This window comes from Zootoca vivipara, chromosome 14 (assembly GCF_963506605.1).
Source record: "Zootoca vivipara chromosome 14, rZooViv1.1, whole genome shotgun sequence".
Taxonomy (NCBI): Eukaryota; Metazoa; Chordata; class Lepidosauria; order Squamata; family Lacertidae; genus Zootoca; species Zootoca vivipara.
The window spans coordinates 51,870,865-51,886,326 of NC_083289.1; the positions used below are offsets into that span (position 1 = coordinate 51,870,865).

The 15,462-nt window shown below is 41.6% G+C and overlaps 1 protein-coding gene across 4 annotated transcripts in view; it reads left to right on the plus strand.

The window, feature by feature from the left end:
* The window catches only part of SDK1 (sidekick cell adhesion molecule 1), a 584,684-nt gene that overhangs the window by 146,880 nt on the left and 422,342 nt on the right, over positions 1-15,462 (plus strand). The gene's annotated exons all lie outside the window — the stretch shown is intronic.

Here is a 15,462-nt window from a genome sequence, read left to right on the forward strand (position 1 = left end):
AGTTAACAATTAATGGATCATCAAGGCTTTTTGTATGTGGTGGAGCAGCAATGTCAGAAGAGCATTGTACATGCATCCAGCTGTCCAAGGAATGTTATATGAGGATTGTGTGTGTAATAGTTGACTGTAGCTCCTTGTCTCTTGCTGTTAAGCCCTCTATGTCCGTCCCCCTCCTTATCTCTCCACTCTTATATCATGATATATCTCTGGCAGGGCCGGATTTAGGTTTGATGAGGCTCTAAGCTACTGAAGGCAATGGGGCCCTTTATATGTCCAGCTGTCCTTTTCAACAATAAATTGTCACTGTTTTTTGTGTTGAATATATGCTATATGGTAATTTATGGACCTAATAGGTATCTAAAGCCATTTGCACATAACAAAATATGTATTTTATCAAAGTAATTGTTGAACTGAAATACAATTAAGAAGTATATTAATAGTGAATTGGGGGGGGGGCAAGAGAGTGGGGCCCTAAGCTATAGCTTGTTTAGCTTATACATTAATCCGGCACTGGTCTCTGTCCATTAGCTTCACCCCTCACATCTGTCATTAAGACGTTTCCTGGCTTCTCCCTAAAAATTGTCATTCATTTCATTAGTTATACATTGCTTCTCAGGATTGTTCCTTTCCTGAGGTACCTCACAACTTATTAAAAAACAAAGCATAAGATAACACAAATATAAAACTGTAATGTAAAACACAGCTAATCTAAAACAGTATTGGAAGAAAATAATAGACTTAAACTCACTCAAAAGCTGGCTGGCTTTCTTTTAAAAATCTGTAGGGTTCTCCTAAAAAGCAGCAGAGAGGAGGCCACATGCATCTCCCTGGCAAAGAGGTTTCAGAAGTGATGGGGTCACGGCAGGAAAGGCCCTGACCCGGGTACTTACCAGCCTAACAATTTTTCCTGAAGGACCAGAGAGCAGGGCCTCAGAAGCCAAGTGTAAGGCTCTGGCAGGTTGATATGAGTGCAGGTGGCCCTGCAGGTGGTCTCAAAAGACTCCTCCTCCTCCTGCCCTATAATCTGTGGAAATGTCTCCTGGAACACCTGCATGATACTATGTTGCTTGCTTCAAATCCCTCCCCCAAACCCACTTTTTATTTGAAGCCTTTGGCACAACCCCATCTAGAGATTCCTTTGCATCCCGGTCATCATCTGTTTGATTTACTTCCATCTGGATGTTGCTACAGGACTCTATACAAAAAAACGGCTAGGCACAGGAACAGTTTTTTCCCTTGTGCCATCAAATTGTTAAATTCATAGTTGTGTAGCGGAAGGGGAGGCCAGTTATGGGTGGGGTTCCTTTGGTGTGCTATTGTATTGTGAGTGGAACAGTGTTTGTTTAAGGTACGTTTACATTGCCGAAGCAAAATTTCAAGTATGTTGGTACTTGTCAAATAAATTATTCCTATTCTTATTCCTATTCCTATACTGTAACGTAACTCCTTGTTACTGAAGCTACTGCATGTTGTTTCCCTGTTCACCTCTGCCTCCCCTCCATCTGTTGATTGCCCTGTATCAAATTTTTGACGCTGAGTTTCTTGGGACAGGGATCTGCTCTCTTGTACTCTGTAAAAGTACCGTGGACACTAATGACAATTTATTATTAAAAATACTTTAAATCAGGGAGAACATGTCTATCTTGTTAATTTTGCAGTGCTTTTACCATTTCCTTGTTAAGCACAATGAATATTTGAAAAATTCCTTCAGTAGCACCTTAAAGACCAACTAAGTTTTTATTTTGGTATGAGCTTTCGTGTGCATGCACACTTCTTCAGATACAGTGAAATGAATATTTGCTTACCTTTAATTGTGTATTAATAAATGTTATGCCATTGAATATATGGGGGGTAGCTTTGTCAGAACAAAAGACTAAATATCAAGGCAGCGTAATTCAGGATGGGGTTACTAGGGGTTCCATTGCTGCAGAAACATAAATGTTATAATTAAAATGTATCAAAATATAGACAGCACTCACTTAATTTACATTTTAATATCTATTTTTGTTATTTTACAGGCTTGTATCAATGCTCAGCAATCAAAAGATGTAGCCTCACTATCACTGATAAATTTGTAAAGTAGAAACTATATATTCAGATGTTTAACATTAACATACTAATTTACTTTTTATTTTTTAAATAATCTGTCGAGAGAGAACTCATTATAGTTCCTGACACATTATCTCATCATTCTTCTTTTGGATATATTTTTGCAAACAACTTTGTTCATTCCTCCTTATTCTTCCTAATGGTTACTATTAGGTGTTTCTGTTCCTACTAGAGACACCCTGAACTTGTAATAAGTAGAGAAAAGAGTCCAATTTCTTATTCTTCTTTGTGGGTCATTAAGTGGGTCGTTAAGTTAAGAACTGTCAGTTATTTAGGCTAGGATAGAAAACCATTATGATTCAGTGAAGAGATGAGTTTTCACCTTCCTTCCCTCATCAAAAACCAAGATACATATTCTGCATATATGAAACTGCAGTGACTGAAGAAGGGAGTTTTCTTCAAGAGGAAAAAAAAACCTGGGCAATTTCTTTCAGATACTAAGGAATGTAAATTAAATAGTTTCATAACTCAAAAATTAATAATTGTTTTTTTAAAACAAAATAAAAAAAATCCTTCCAACAGCACCTTAAAGACCAACTAAGTTTTTATTTTGGTATGAGCTTTGGTATGGTTTGGCCCTGCGCCACCCAGCCTGGCCGTAGGGCCGGCCCTGGTGTAAAGTGAAAGATATTAGACTGCTTCTGAACTAATTTATTGGCATTTGCATTAAACTGTTTTTGATTTTTTTTATTAATTATGCTGCCCAGTGCTTTGGTAGTCATTTCTCATATTTATTAAATAGTTCTTTTATGCATGCTGTGCTTGAATTGCTGCTTCTAAAGGCTCCCTTGTGCTTGCTGGATCAGTGCTCTGAAGATCGGAAGTGAAGTTCTATCTTTTCAAGACTTTATCTAGAAGGTGTCTATAGAGAAGTAGAATGCATGATTTGCTTCCTTCTTAAATCCATCCACAGTAAATATTCTGCACTGCTTTCATCCATTTGGTACTTCCTGATTTCCTTGCGGATTTTCTGATACACCAGCTGTTGTAGACGCCACCCCTGCTCAACTGTGATAGGATGATTTACCATCCTTGTGCCAGGAATGTAGTAATCCAATTTACTAATTTTGATCTCTTCATTACATGTTATCATTTTAAGCTCTTTAAGTTGTTTCAGCATCTTTTGGGTTTGCTTATATGTTTCACTCCTTTTATATATAGAGAGACAGAAAAAACTCTCCCTAGGTGGGTGCTTTTTTATTTGAGTCATGCTGCTATTTAAATTAATTTACAGTCTTCAGTATCTGAAAGAAAGTGCCTGGTTATTAGTTTTTTTCTTCTTCAAGAAAATCTTCCTTCTAGCAGTTAATGGAATTATTTTTGGTATAGAACAAGTTCAGTTCAAGTTATAGTTTGATAATCAGTAGCATTTGAGATGTGTAACTTACCTTATGACTAGTTTGTTAGGTCAACCAGAAGAACGATTAGGAAAGCATTTTTATGAGATAAGATCTTTTATATAACTGAACAGATGGCTACATTTTCCCTAATTACCTTGCACAGAAAAGGGCAACTGACCATATTAAAAAAACTGGAGAAGCTGTATATTTTGGGTATGGTTTGTGCTCTGCATTTTAACCTGAATGGGTCTTATGACTGTAATAAAGTTATGGATTGCCAGGCAAAAATAATCAGCAAATGTAGCCCATCAAAATGACAGAAATATTCCATTCTCCTTGGCTTCTTTGTAAGAACAAGGAAGCCATCAGAATCACCTCAATTGTATTTCTTCTTCAGCTGCATGTTGTTGTTGTTTAGTCGTTTAGTCGTGTCCGACTCTTCGTGACCCCATGGACCATAGCACGCCAGGCACTCCTGTCTTGCACTGCCTCCCGCAGTTTGGTCAAACTCATGTTCGTAGCTTCGAGAACACTGTCCAACCATCTCGTCCTCTGTCGTCCCCTTCTCCTAGTGCCCTCAATCTTTCCCAACATCAGGGTCTTTTCCAAGGATTCTTCTCTTCTCATGAGGTGGCCAAAGTATTGGAGCCTCAGCTTCACGATCTGTCCTTCCAGGGAGCACTCAGGGCTGATTTCCTTAAGAATGGATAGGTTTGATCTTCTTGCAGTCCATGGGACTCTCAAGAGTCTCCTCCAGCACCATAATTCAAAAGCATCAATTCTTCGGCGATCAGCCTTCTTTATGGTCCAGCTCTCACTTCCATACATCACTACTGGGAAAACCATAGCTTTAACTATACGGACCTGGGTGTCCAAAGGCTGCCCCGTGGTGTCTGGCATACCCTACATTTATCCTCAAGGGCACACTTAGTGTTGCTGTCTGTGCAAAGCCAGAACGACAACAAATGTATTTCAGTGCATGCTTGTTTTTTAAGTGGCGATTGTTTATATTTTTGTGGCTTTTCATAAGCTTCCTTGAGCATCAAATGATAAGGCAGTGTATGGATGCCTAACAGAAAACTACAGATTTATGGTAGGTGGTACATTTGAAGGTGCACCTTTGAAGCAGTAGCAAAGCTGCAAGGAGACTAGCTGCTCATGCAAAATCCAATACAACCTTGATTTGAAAGAGCAAATTTTCTTAATTTTATCTTGTCTCATAAAGAGATTAGTATATAATTTTTCCCTTGGGAAATTGTATGTATGTACTAGTGTCAATCTGAGGAAACAAACACTGCAGGTGCTTATCATAGTAGACAGAAACACATGTTTTAGAAAGTGCCAGGCTTAACTATAGGTTCTTTCCATCAAAGTGCATTCCTTTCTCTTCCAGCCAAGAACAGGAGTGTCTTATACCGCTTTCAAGTGTCATCCTCATATGGTGTCCTTTAACTGCTGCAATACACAGATGAAACATCTCAAACTTTCAGATTCTGTTGCCGTGTTAAGCTTGCTTGTGCAATAATATCAGCAGCCTGTCACATGCAGGTGGCCAGATCTTCCCAGGTGAATTATATACAAACTAGGTATTATTGTGTGCTTAAATGCTAGAACTACCATCCAGCTCTATCCACTGAAGGCTCAAGCAACTTCAGTTTCTTCAAAACAAGACAGTCCCTGCCCCCAGGCTTATAATCAAATAATGATGCAACACACAAGGGAAAGGGGGCAGGGAAGCAAGGCAAAAATCAAAACCAAAACTCAGGCACCAGTTTCTCAACAGTTGCTCCTATAAATCAGGTCCTCCCTCAAAGAAGGCACGTGCTGCAGTGAGACCTGGAGACTGACACCCTGTGTTGTAGGTGGGTAAGATTGGTCAGCCACAACACCTGATTGGAAGGTCCCTTGATGTTGGGTTCAATCTGGCCAATGGGGCGCAGTCCAAATGGACCAAGGGACCTATATATACCCATGCACGTGACCCAGAGCTTCCTCTTTCGGTGTGTGCATTCGGAACAGCAGCATTGTGTCCTCTGTGCAACTGAGAGAGAGAGATTTACCTTCGATGGATCGTCCTGGTGATCTTTTTCCTTTATTCCCCCTTTCCCCCTTGATTCTCCCAGTAGTTATTCTTCCCTCCTTGGTTAATTCACTTCCTTTCCTTTCCCTTCCCCACAGAGGGGCTTCGGCCCCTTGAGCGCTTCTAGTCTATGGAGCTTGCCTCTGTCTGTTTAATTCAGTGAGCTTTTCCTTCTCTGGAAATTTTATTGGGCAGCCGATTGTTTTTTGGGCATCGCGGAGAGTTCCTTCTTCAAGTGAATTGTTTTTTGCTACTGTTCTGCTTAAGGGGTTGGTGGGGAATTTCTTGGGGCCGGACCCCCCCCCCCCAATTTTAACATGATCACCATTTTGTACCTTCTTTTTGAGTGGGGAGGTCTTCACCCAGCTAATTTTGGAAGGAGCACCATCTTGTTTTGGCGGGAGCGCCATTTTGATTGTGGGGTGCCCCTTTTAATTCTGTTTGTATTTTCTATAATTCCCCTTGTTTTAATAAGAAGGTTTTGGGATGCCTATTAAAGGAATCCCAGTCCTACTCTCCCTTCCCAAAGGGTGATCAGAGGCCTGTCTTAGTCACTGTGTTCAGCGCCTCCCCCAGCGGTTCCCCAGCATATGCTGGATTGCTTGGGTGCAATTATGGCCGATATCGGATCAGATCCTGTGGCCGTGTCAAGGTTTAATACTGAACTGGAGTCTTTGGCTCAGCAGTTTAGAAGGTAGCCTGTTTCTCTGCCCAGCCCTTCCACATCTTCTGCTGTTTTTGAGGCTCATGGTCCTTTGGATGTGAGCGAAGGGAGCGAGGCTTTTGATTCTTCTGGTGCCTTGTTCTCCCAATTCCAACCTTCCAGGATCCCAGTCCCAGCTAGTCCTAGGGGTCATCCTAGGAGTATGGGTGCCATGATGCCGCGTGCCTTCCAGTCTGGACTGCCTCATTCGCAGTCAGCACCCCTGGGGCCTGTGAATTTAGGGCCTCAGTTTGCACAGCATGTGGTGGGGGATCATCTTCCCAGCCAAGCTCCTCACATGCTTTTAGTTCTGTCTGCTCCTTCGAAGGAGGCGCCCAGCATCCAGTCTCCTGAGGAGGATCTCCTGGTGCCTAGAGTCCCTTCTTCTGGTGGCAAGTAGCAGAAGAGTCGTCGCTCCAAACGCAGGGCCAAGAGGCACAGAGATGGCAACTCCTCTTCTTCTACTGGTCCATCTTCTCAGACCTCTGGTGATGAGGTACTGGTTCAGGTGATAGGGATGGGAGAATGCTCTTGCCATCCCTATGTGAAGGGTATTCCATTAAAGGAATCCAGGGACTCAAATGGTTTGGTCAACCCCTGTGAGGGGGGTTGTGCCCATGCCTGAGTCCAGGGGGACATCTGGGTGGCGGACATAGCCTGTTCCCAGCTTTCTGTCTATCCAGGTGTTCACCCTTGGCTGACCTATGCTGGTGCCCTGGGTCAGCGCTACCTGGAAGGGTGCAGGGAGCTAGTTGAACCAGAGCCTATGCAACCACTTATTTTCTGTAATCAATAAAGTTGTGGCCTAAATTCTGCCAAAAACCAAACCAAAATTTGAGTCATGTATGAATTTATTTAGGGGGGGGGGTGTCTCTGGGTCTGAACACACAATGATCAGCTGGCATAGTTCAGGGGCAGGAGGTGCCTAGTGAAGCTGGGCCTCCAGCAAATCCGGTGAAATGAGCCCTGCTTCCCAGCTCTCCCACTGCTGGAATTTTGTCAGGGAGTGGCATTTAGGTCAGATTTATATTATCACAAACAATAAATATTGTATATGTGAGGAGTGTTCACAAGACTTGGTACAGCTAAACAAATACAAAGTTGTTGATCTCATCCATCGGTGGGGAGCCTAAACTTGGAAATTCCTAACCTCATATGTCTTTGAAATTGTTCTGTTAAAGTCTTTATTAACATCTTTTCATGCATGTAATGTTTTCAGGCATATTGTCCCCTTTCTTGCTAAGATAGTTTGGCAAAGACTGCAGTGGAACACTTATAACATCATAGCTATAGTCGGTTACCTTCATGTGGATAGAAAAGGGGGCAAATAAATAAATAAATAAACAAAACTCTGAAAATCACCTGCTAGGGCTTGCAATTTTTGCTTTGATTACACAATGGCTCAGCTTAATGTTCTATCTATCCATTTTTCACTTGAAAACAAACACCACTTTATTGTACGTGTGCTGAACCAACACCATTGCTGCACTTCTCTGTAAATATTAGCCTGCCTTATAGCTTATGCCAGTTGCACATAATTGCATTTCACATATACCAGATAATACTTTAATTAAAACTGTGATAATTAGCATGTATTTTTAATGAACAATAAATTCTGAGATTGCCAAGCCAATGGTGCATTTTCTGAATAATACTGCTGCTTATGGTGGGGGGGGGGGGGGAGAAAAGGAAGCTTTTAAATATGCAAGGTTTATTTTTAGAATGTCATTATTTATCCATACATACATTGAAACTACCAGATCTGTATAGGTTGCTTTCTTGAGCTACACAGCTAGAGATATAAAAGCCAACGCAATGAAGCTTCCCTCCCATTGTTAGGGTTTAATTTGAGTAAGCCTTACAAACCCTGCCTCCTAAATCATCTCAGTTTGTTATGGCCTCTTCAAATACGCTTTCCACTGCTGGGTGGCTGTTAATGCTTCATTACCTGCCTCATTTCCACCCTGGATGTAGACATAAAAGTTTATCTTGTTGCCAGCAATGGATGTTGATGTGCCATAACTTTTCCAACATGCAAAGGGCCTATGTTAAACATATGCTCACTGTCCTAGAAGTCCTGTGTGTGTTGGCTTTAATTTGTTTAAAATGGGGGAAAAATACTAGCTATTGTAAAATTTTAAAAAAGAGAATTCATTGGATGTCTAAGATCCAGGTTGGGGGCAAGAACTCTTTGGTGAGGGAGCCCCAGCAGTGATTTAAAAGCACAAAACATGTAGCAAAGTAAAGCATGGAAATCTAGACTTCTAGACCTTTAAAAGATCTATCTTGTTGATCATTGACCCCTCTGCCTTTCCTGCCTTTCTTTACGTACTTTCAGAGACATTTCTTTTGTTGAGAAGCAGCAAGACAGATCAAAAAAGCTAAATCAACAACCAGTGTCCACAACACCACTGCCAGGCAGGCCTTTTGTAATATCAGAGCAAATAATCTCTTGGCCTTCCCGGCCTCCCTTCATGCCATTGTGGTGATGTTCAGAGGGCTGGTGCTGGGCCACAATGCTATCTTGGTTCTGCACTGACTCTCCCTATACAACTGAACATTATACTCAGGCTATGCACACGGGACTATTACTCTTCCCCGTTTCCAAGAGCTGCAGCTTAATGCTTCTAGAAATCACAAGTAGGAAAAGAAGAAGCTGTGTACCTGGCTACCTATCAACGGAATGTCTTTTGGGGTATATTTATATCACAAACATATGCCAGTTTTACTCCAGTTGAAGTGTGGTCGCTTCCTCATTGTGGTGAGAAAATAAACATAGGAAGAACAGCAGGCTTGCTCTTCATTGAGTGTTCATTCATTTTATTTATTTAAGGCATGGATCACCTTTTGCATGCATCTCAAGGCCATTTATAAGTATGCCATAAAAGCAGCTAAAAATAGTTGTTAAAGCAGTACAAACTACAACACAAAATGAGTTTAAAAACAATACAACATGGACACCTAATGCAGAGACCTTTTCATCCAGCTGGAACAGCTGGCCAAAACAAAAGATAAGATATATTTATTGTCATTGTCCCCTTGCGGGAACAACAAAGTTACTCGGTTGCTACATCCACTCAGATAAAGCATTCTGCATAATCCAAAATTACAAAACCTAATTAAAAACAGTAAATATAATACAAATAACAAATAAAATAAGATGACTTCAAAGTCCAGGCTTTCCATTTAAGGCCAAAATCGCTCTAGAGAAGAAACTGTTCTTGAGACGGCTCGTTCTTGCCTGCATAGTTCTATATCTCCGTCCCGATGGCAGGAGCTGAAACAAATGGTGACCAGGGTGCGTTGGGTCTCTTGATATGTCTAGTGCTTTTCTATGGCACCTGGTGGTGTAGATTTGTTCTAAGGTGGAGAGTGAGCAGCCAATCATGCTCTCTGCTGTTTTACTAATTCTACACAGCCCTGCTCTATCCTGAGAAGTACAGCTTCTGTACCACACACATAAACCGTACGTGAGCACGCTCTGTATGGCGCAGTGATAGAAGGCAAGCAGCAGCTTTTGTGGAAGTGTTACTGGAAAGTGCAGTTGCGTGTTTAGACCTTTAAACTTCCTCCTATAAATAAATTCAGACAAGACTCAAATTTTGCTTTGGGTTTTGGCAGAATTTAGACCACAACTTTGTTGATTACATCAGGTGAGTGGATGCATAGGCTCTGGTTCGACTAGCTCCCTGCACCGTTGCAGGTAGCGCTGACCCAGGGCACCAGCATAGGTCAGCCTAGGGTGAACACCTGGAATGGTGTCCACCACCCAGATGTCCCCCTGGACTCAGGCACGGGCACAACCCCTCTCAGGGTTGACCAAACCATTGAGTCCCTGGATTCCTTTAACGGAATACCCATCACATAGGGATGTTGAGAGCGTTCCCCCATCCCTATCACCTGAACCAGAGCCAGATCACTATCACCTGAACCTGCACCCGCGCTCTCACCCGTGCCATGAGAGCACCCGCGCTCTCCGCCAACCACTCACACCTGTAACCAATTCCTTAACCCCCCTGACACGGAGGTCAGCCATAAATCATTCCCAGTCACAGACAGATGAACCCCATCAAGCCTGTAAAGGGACACATTGCGATAGGTAATGCCCGGGTGATGGATCACTGTCCCACCCAAGGCCAGAACCTTCTTGGCCACTGTGCTCTGGACGCGCCTCCTGGCCGTCTCAGTGGCAGCTGGGCAACGACTTCCTCTCCATTCCTGTCGTGGCAGCAGTTGCGACCAGAATATTTTGAGTCCAGGAAGAGCTGCTTTTAACTCCTCCAAGTCCTCCTGCATGCAGGTCCATAGGTTTAAGCTGGGAGCTTCCGGTAGGTCGTCAAGAGACCTACCAATAGGGTGTTGTGGCTATCCAATTGTACCCACCCACAACACACGGTTCAGTTGCCAGGTTGCACTGCAACACGTACCCTCTTTAAGGGAGGACACAATGTAGTGGGAGTCTGTCATATCTCTACAGGGATTCTGTTCCACAAAAGACAGGCAACCATGTTAATGCTCATATTATTTGCCTGAAACTGCAGAGGTTATATGACTACAACTGTTTGTTCAGCATTCATCTTGATATGTCTGCTCAGAGGTTAATTTTTAACATTTTTTTCTTTGGATTTATATTCCACTCCATGTCAATTTTGTGATCCCAGAGTGGGTAACAACAATTTTTTTTTAAAAAAAAAATCTTTTTAAAAAATTCAAAATAATCTGCAACAAACATACAAAGCAGCCAGCAATAATGATCAGAACCTACTCCATCTAAATATGGCTGCGATTACCAAAACCTTTCCCAACAACACGATAACAGAAGGTACATCTGACAAACTATCTCCCATTTGCTGCCAATAAAAATGTGGAAAGGAAAAATGTTTTAAATTGGTGTCAAAGATGGCCTAAGATGATGCTCACTGTATTTCAAAACCCTCCATTATATACATGTACATATTGGGATGCCTCCTCTTTCCGTGCAGGAAGAGGCTTCAAGAGGAGATGGAAAGCAGAGCTCCACCCCCTCACTGGAGTTATACAACATTGCCAGCTAGAGGTTGTAATCCTGCATTTCCAGGGCATTTTTCCTAATGGGCTCTTTTCATGTTTAAACAAGTGCCGTGATAATCACACTAGAAAGTGTGGGATAACAACCAGAATTTGTGCAAATAAACAGCCTGCCTGGAAGCAACCAGATTCTGAAGTATGAGTAAATTTGTGTAGTGAGACCAGCTTGATAATTACAGAATCTATTGCCGTCTTCTTCTGTATACCCAACAAAAGTGACAGTTCCAATGCCTGTAAGGCATGTGGTATGATGCAGGAACTCGGTGCATTTTAAGGGTTACCATCTGCAAAGTAGGTAACAGTTTCTAATTCCCCCTAATACTGATAGCATTGGTGCTGATAACTCTGGACAGTATCCAACTACGTAAAAAGTTCTGCTTGTGCAAGTCCCTTCCACTACTCAGTGGAACTTTCTCTCTCTCTCTCTCTCTCTCTCTCTCTCTCTCTCTCTCTCTGTTTTATTTGATTTTCAAAAAGAAAGAAAGAAAGAAAGAAAGAAAGAAAGAAAGAAAGAAAGAAAGAAAGAAAAGAGAGAAAAGATAAGCTTACATCAAAAGACCATACAGATTCCACATATCGAGATTACTCTGAATCTCCTGACTCCCCCCCCCCCATTGGTCCTCTTAGTTATGTTTTCAACTCATAGCAATACTTCTCCAATTTTTCATCTTCCTAAGTTATCTGTACATTAATTTATCTGGTACATTACAAGTGTATTTAGAATCCTGTTAATGCTTTAACCTGTTTGGAATGATTTTGTATATATGTTATAAACATTTCCCATTCTTTTTAAAATTTCTTGTCTTCTTGGTTCCTGAGCTTCCCATTTAATTTTGCCATTTTGGCATAGCCCATCAACTTGATTTACAATTCTTCTTTGGTCAGGGTTGTCTCTTCCTTCCGGCTCTTGGCTGCCCTTCCTCTCTTTTCCGTACGCCCCCAAAACATATTTAGGCGTGCAAGAGGAGAACAGTGCTTGCGCTAGTGGAACATTAGTTGGACACATGTTCCCTTCCTTATGTTTTGACAGTGCTTGTTTGTATTGTTTTAATTATAACAACAATAGCTGTTGTTATATCAGCTAGAAATAAAGACGAACCACAGAGTGCAGAATGTTGCTTGGCCAGTTACATAACCTATTGCTATGGATTTTTGATGCAAGTTTTGTTTTTTTAGAGGACTGCTTTAAAAGCTTTCCTTTTCATGTTGGAAAGCTTTATTCATGATTCAGTAAACAAAACAACAAGCAAACCCTTGCATGCTTGCGATGTGCTTTGGCTTTTGCAGCCTCTGAGTATCAGGTCAACTGTGCTGAACAAAACTCAGCTTGTATTTGGTCCATGGAAAAGAATGTGAAGCCGACTTTGCATTAATTAGTGCTGGAGAGAAAGGAAGGAACTGGCAGCCTGCCCGTGGCTTATCTATGATCCTTTACTGTGAGTGGAATCTCTAGCAGTTTTGTGTCTGGCCTTCACCTAACAGATTGCAAATTCATTTGAATAAATTGTAAATGGCCCGCCTGAAATTTCATGGGCCTCTTTGATGTATGTTAGATGCCTGGCTCCTAGTCACACCAGAACTTTAGGTAACAGGTGTGCAATTAAAAATGGATTTTTTTAAAAAAAGAAACACACACACACAAGCACACACACAAACCAATCCAGAAATATCCACAAAGAAACCCATTTCTGATGCGTGTTTTAAAATGTCATCTGCATTTGTGAATGTGTCACTACTCAGCAAAATTTGTATGACCTATATTATTTCTTAAAATACACAAGAGTCTATTGTGGATTTAAAACATTTACATAGGATAAAAAGGTCAGCCTCTGAGGAAAAGAATAAATGGACAGCAGGCCAGCTTGAAACATGGTAACACTCAGGAACCAGTGTGGGAAGCATTTTAATCTTCCAGGACATCCTGTGGCAGACTTTAACCTTGCCAAAAACAGCAGCAATAACACTGAGTTTCAGAGAGAGATTCCCACTTGAAGTCCCCCAACTGGAATTTGTTAGCAGATCTAATACTGTGGAACATGGTGTCCCCAAATTGCAGAAGTAACTTGCTTAAAACAGAAAGTAATTGTCCTGCAAGTATTGGTTTATATCACTGCTATTGGTCATCCAGATATTAATAGTGTATTTTGTTATGGCGATGTTGCTTTTTGCTTTGCATTTGTAAGCTACTCAGATATTAGAAATGATAAATATACTATATATCCACTGATGTTGCTGAGCCTGCCCATCACACGTGTCTGGGAATGGAGTGAATCACATTCAAACACTGCTTGAATTTTGTATTTATTTAACTGGATTGTCTATTCAGCTGTGACTGCATATCTAGTAATGCTTGACCTTTTGTCTGCAGTTGGTAAAGCATTTTTTCTCCTCTGTGAGTGAACTCAGGGTTGCCAGACCTGCAGGGCTGACCTGAAGTCTCCAGGTTTGCCTGGTCCCCTGCTGCTGGGAGCAGAAAGACTTGAATCTGCAGCGGGGTGAAAGTGCCTTTAAATTTTGTTTATATTAATAAGGCTGGTTGCTTAAACCCTTCTGGCCAGAAGCAAGTAGGCTAGATTAAATGTTCCCTACCCAGGTTTCACAAGCAGGGGAGAAAGAAAGGTCCTCTCACTTCAGCTGGACCTGGGAACACATCCTTTAGCTAAGGCTTCTATCTTAATTTCCAACTAGTGACCTCGTTGCTCATTTGCTAGACTTTGCATTTTTTAATTTCAAGGACATATTCAGAAACTGTGGTTAATGCTTAACATGTCATACTTAATGATGTCACTGGAGCCCACCCCCAAGGACATCACCAGGACTACCCCTAGGTTGCAAATCTGGGCTCTGAAATCTCAGGGTCTGGGATGCTCCTGACCGGGCAACCCTAATACCTAGCTGTGTCAGTAAAGGTGCCATGCACCTGATGAAGCAAAATCTGGCCCACAATAGTTTATGCAACTCAACGCATTCACCAGCTTTTAAGAATGCCATAGCCATGTTTATCCAAATATATTTGTGCTCAAAGCCATTCACAGAACACGAAGAGTCTAGAAACAGTAATACAGTAACCATTAATATATATATATATATATATATATATATATATATATATATATATATATAGGCAACCCCCTATTTACACACGTTCAATATGTTTGTGACCATGTATACATGCATTGCGCTGAATCTAGAAGTGACCCAGAAATGTCACAAAAATGTCACAAAAAGAGGCAGAATGGGGCAGGGCAGGGGCAGGGTGGAGGTGGAGCAGGGATGGAATGGTGTGTTTGCAGGCTTTTTCAATGGTGTTTCAAATATATGTGATTTCACTGACACAGGTGGTTCCTCGGAACATAACCAGCTCCTGATGGCAAACACAGTGTCTCTCCATCCCCGGAAAAGTAAGGGAGGTTTTAGGATATTGAAAAGGACCAACAGGAAAGGTAGTCTAACAACTTGAAACAATGAACTCTAAATCTAATGAGACTCAAATTGCAGAGTGGAATGGAAAAAGCAATGCACTGTATCTCCAGGGCGAGATGACCAACCCAACATGGCCAGTGGTGCTAGCTTACAAAGCCCAAACTCAGCTCTCTGTCTCTGTCATTCTATGTCTCTGTCCCCTTTTCAGTCTGTGACACTAAACTGCAGAATATTGTTCTCTGCTCACAGCTGGCTCTCCTGCTCCCCTTCCCCTGCTAAAGGCAACGGGGTGCCCACCATTACCCAGTTATCCAATTGTAGCTTCTCTAACAAACTATTTGTCTCACAACCTGGCCCACTGACCATAACCCTCAGCTGGCCAAACCCCAGATTTTAGAGCAATACATTCACTTCTCATGCAGTGTCAAATGTCATTTTACACCTCATTAGCTAATCTGAAGAGAAAGCAGAGGATGCTTGCTTTTCATTGTAAACTATTTTCATGCATGGTTCCTATTATACAGCGCTTCAGTAGTTTTTGGCTATTAAGCGATTTATAAATCTGGAAAATGAAATGATTTGGGGAAGCACATTCAGTGGTATGTATGAAAGAAATGCATACTGGGAACACCTCATCATCATTGTCCCGGATGCATTCTTCTTACTCTCATCTCTGGTTTTTATATCTTATGTATGAAAATGCAAGATGGTTGATCCTACTGAAGTCTGCATTTGATTTT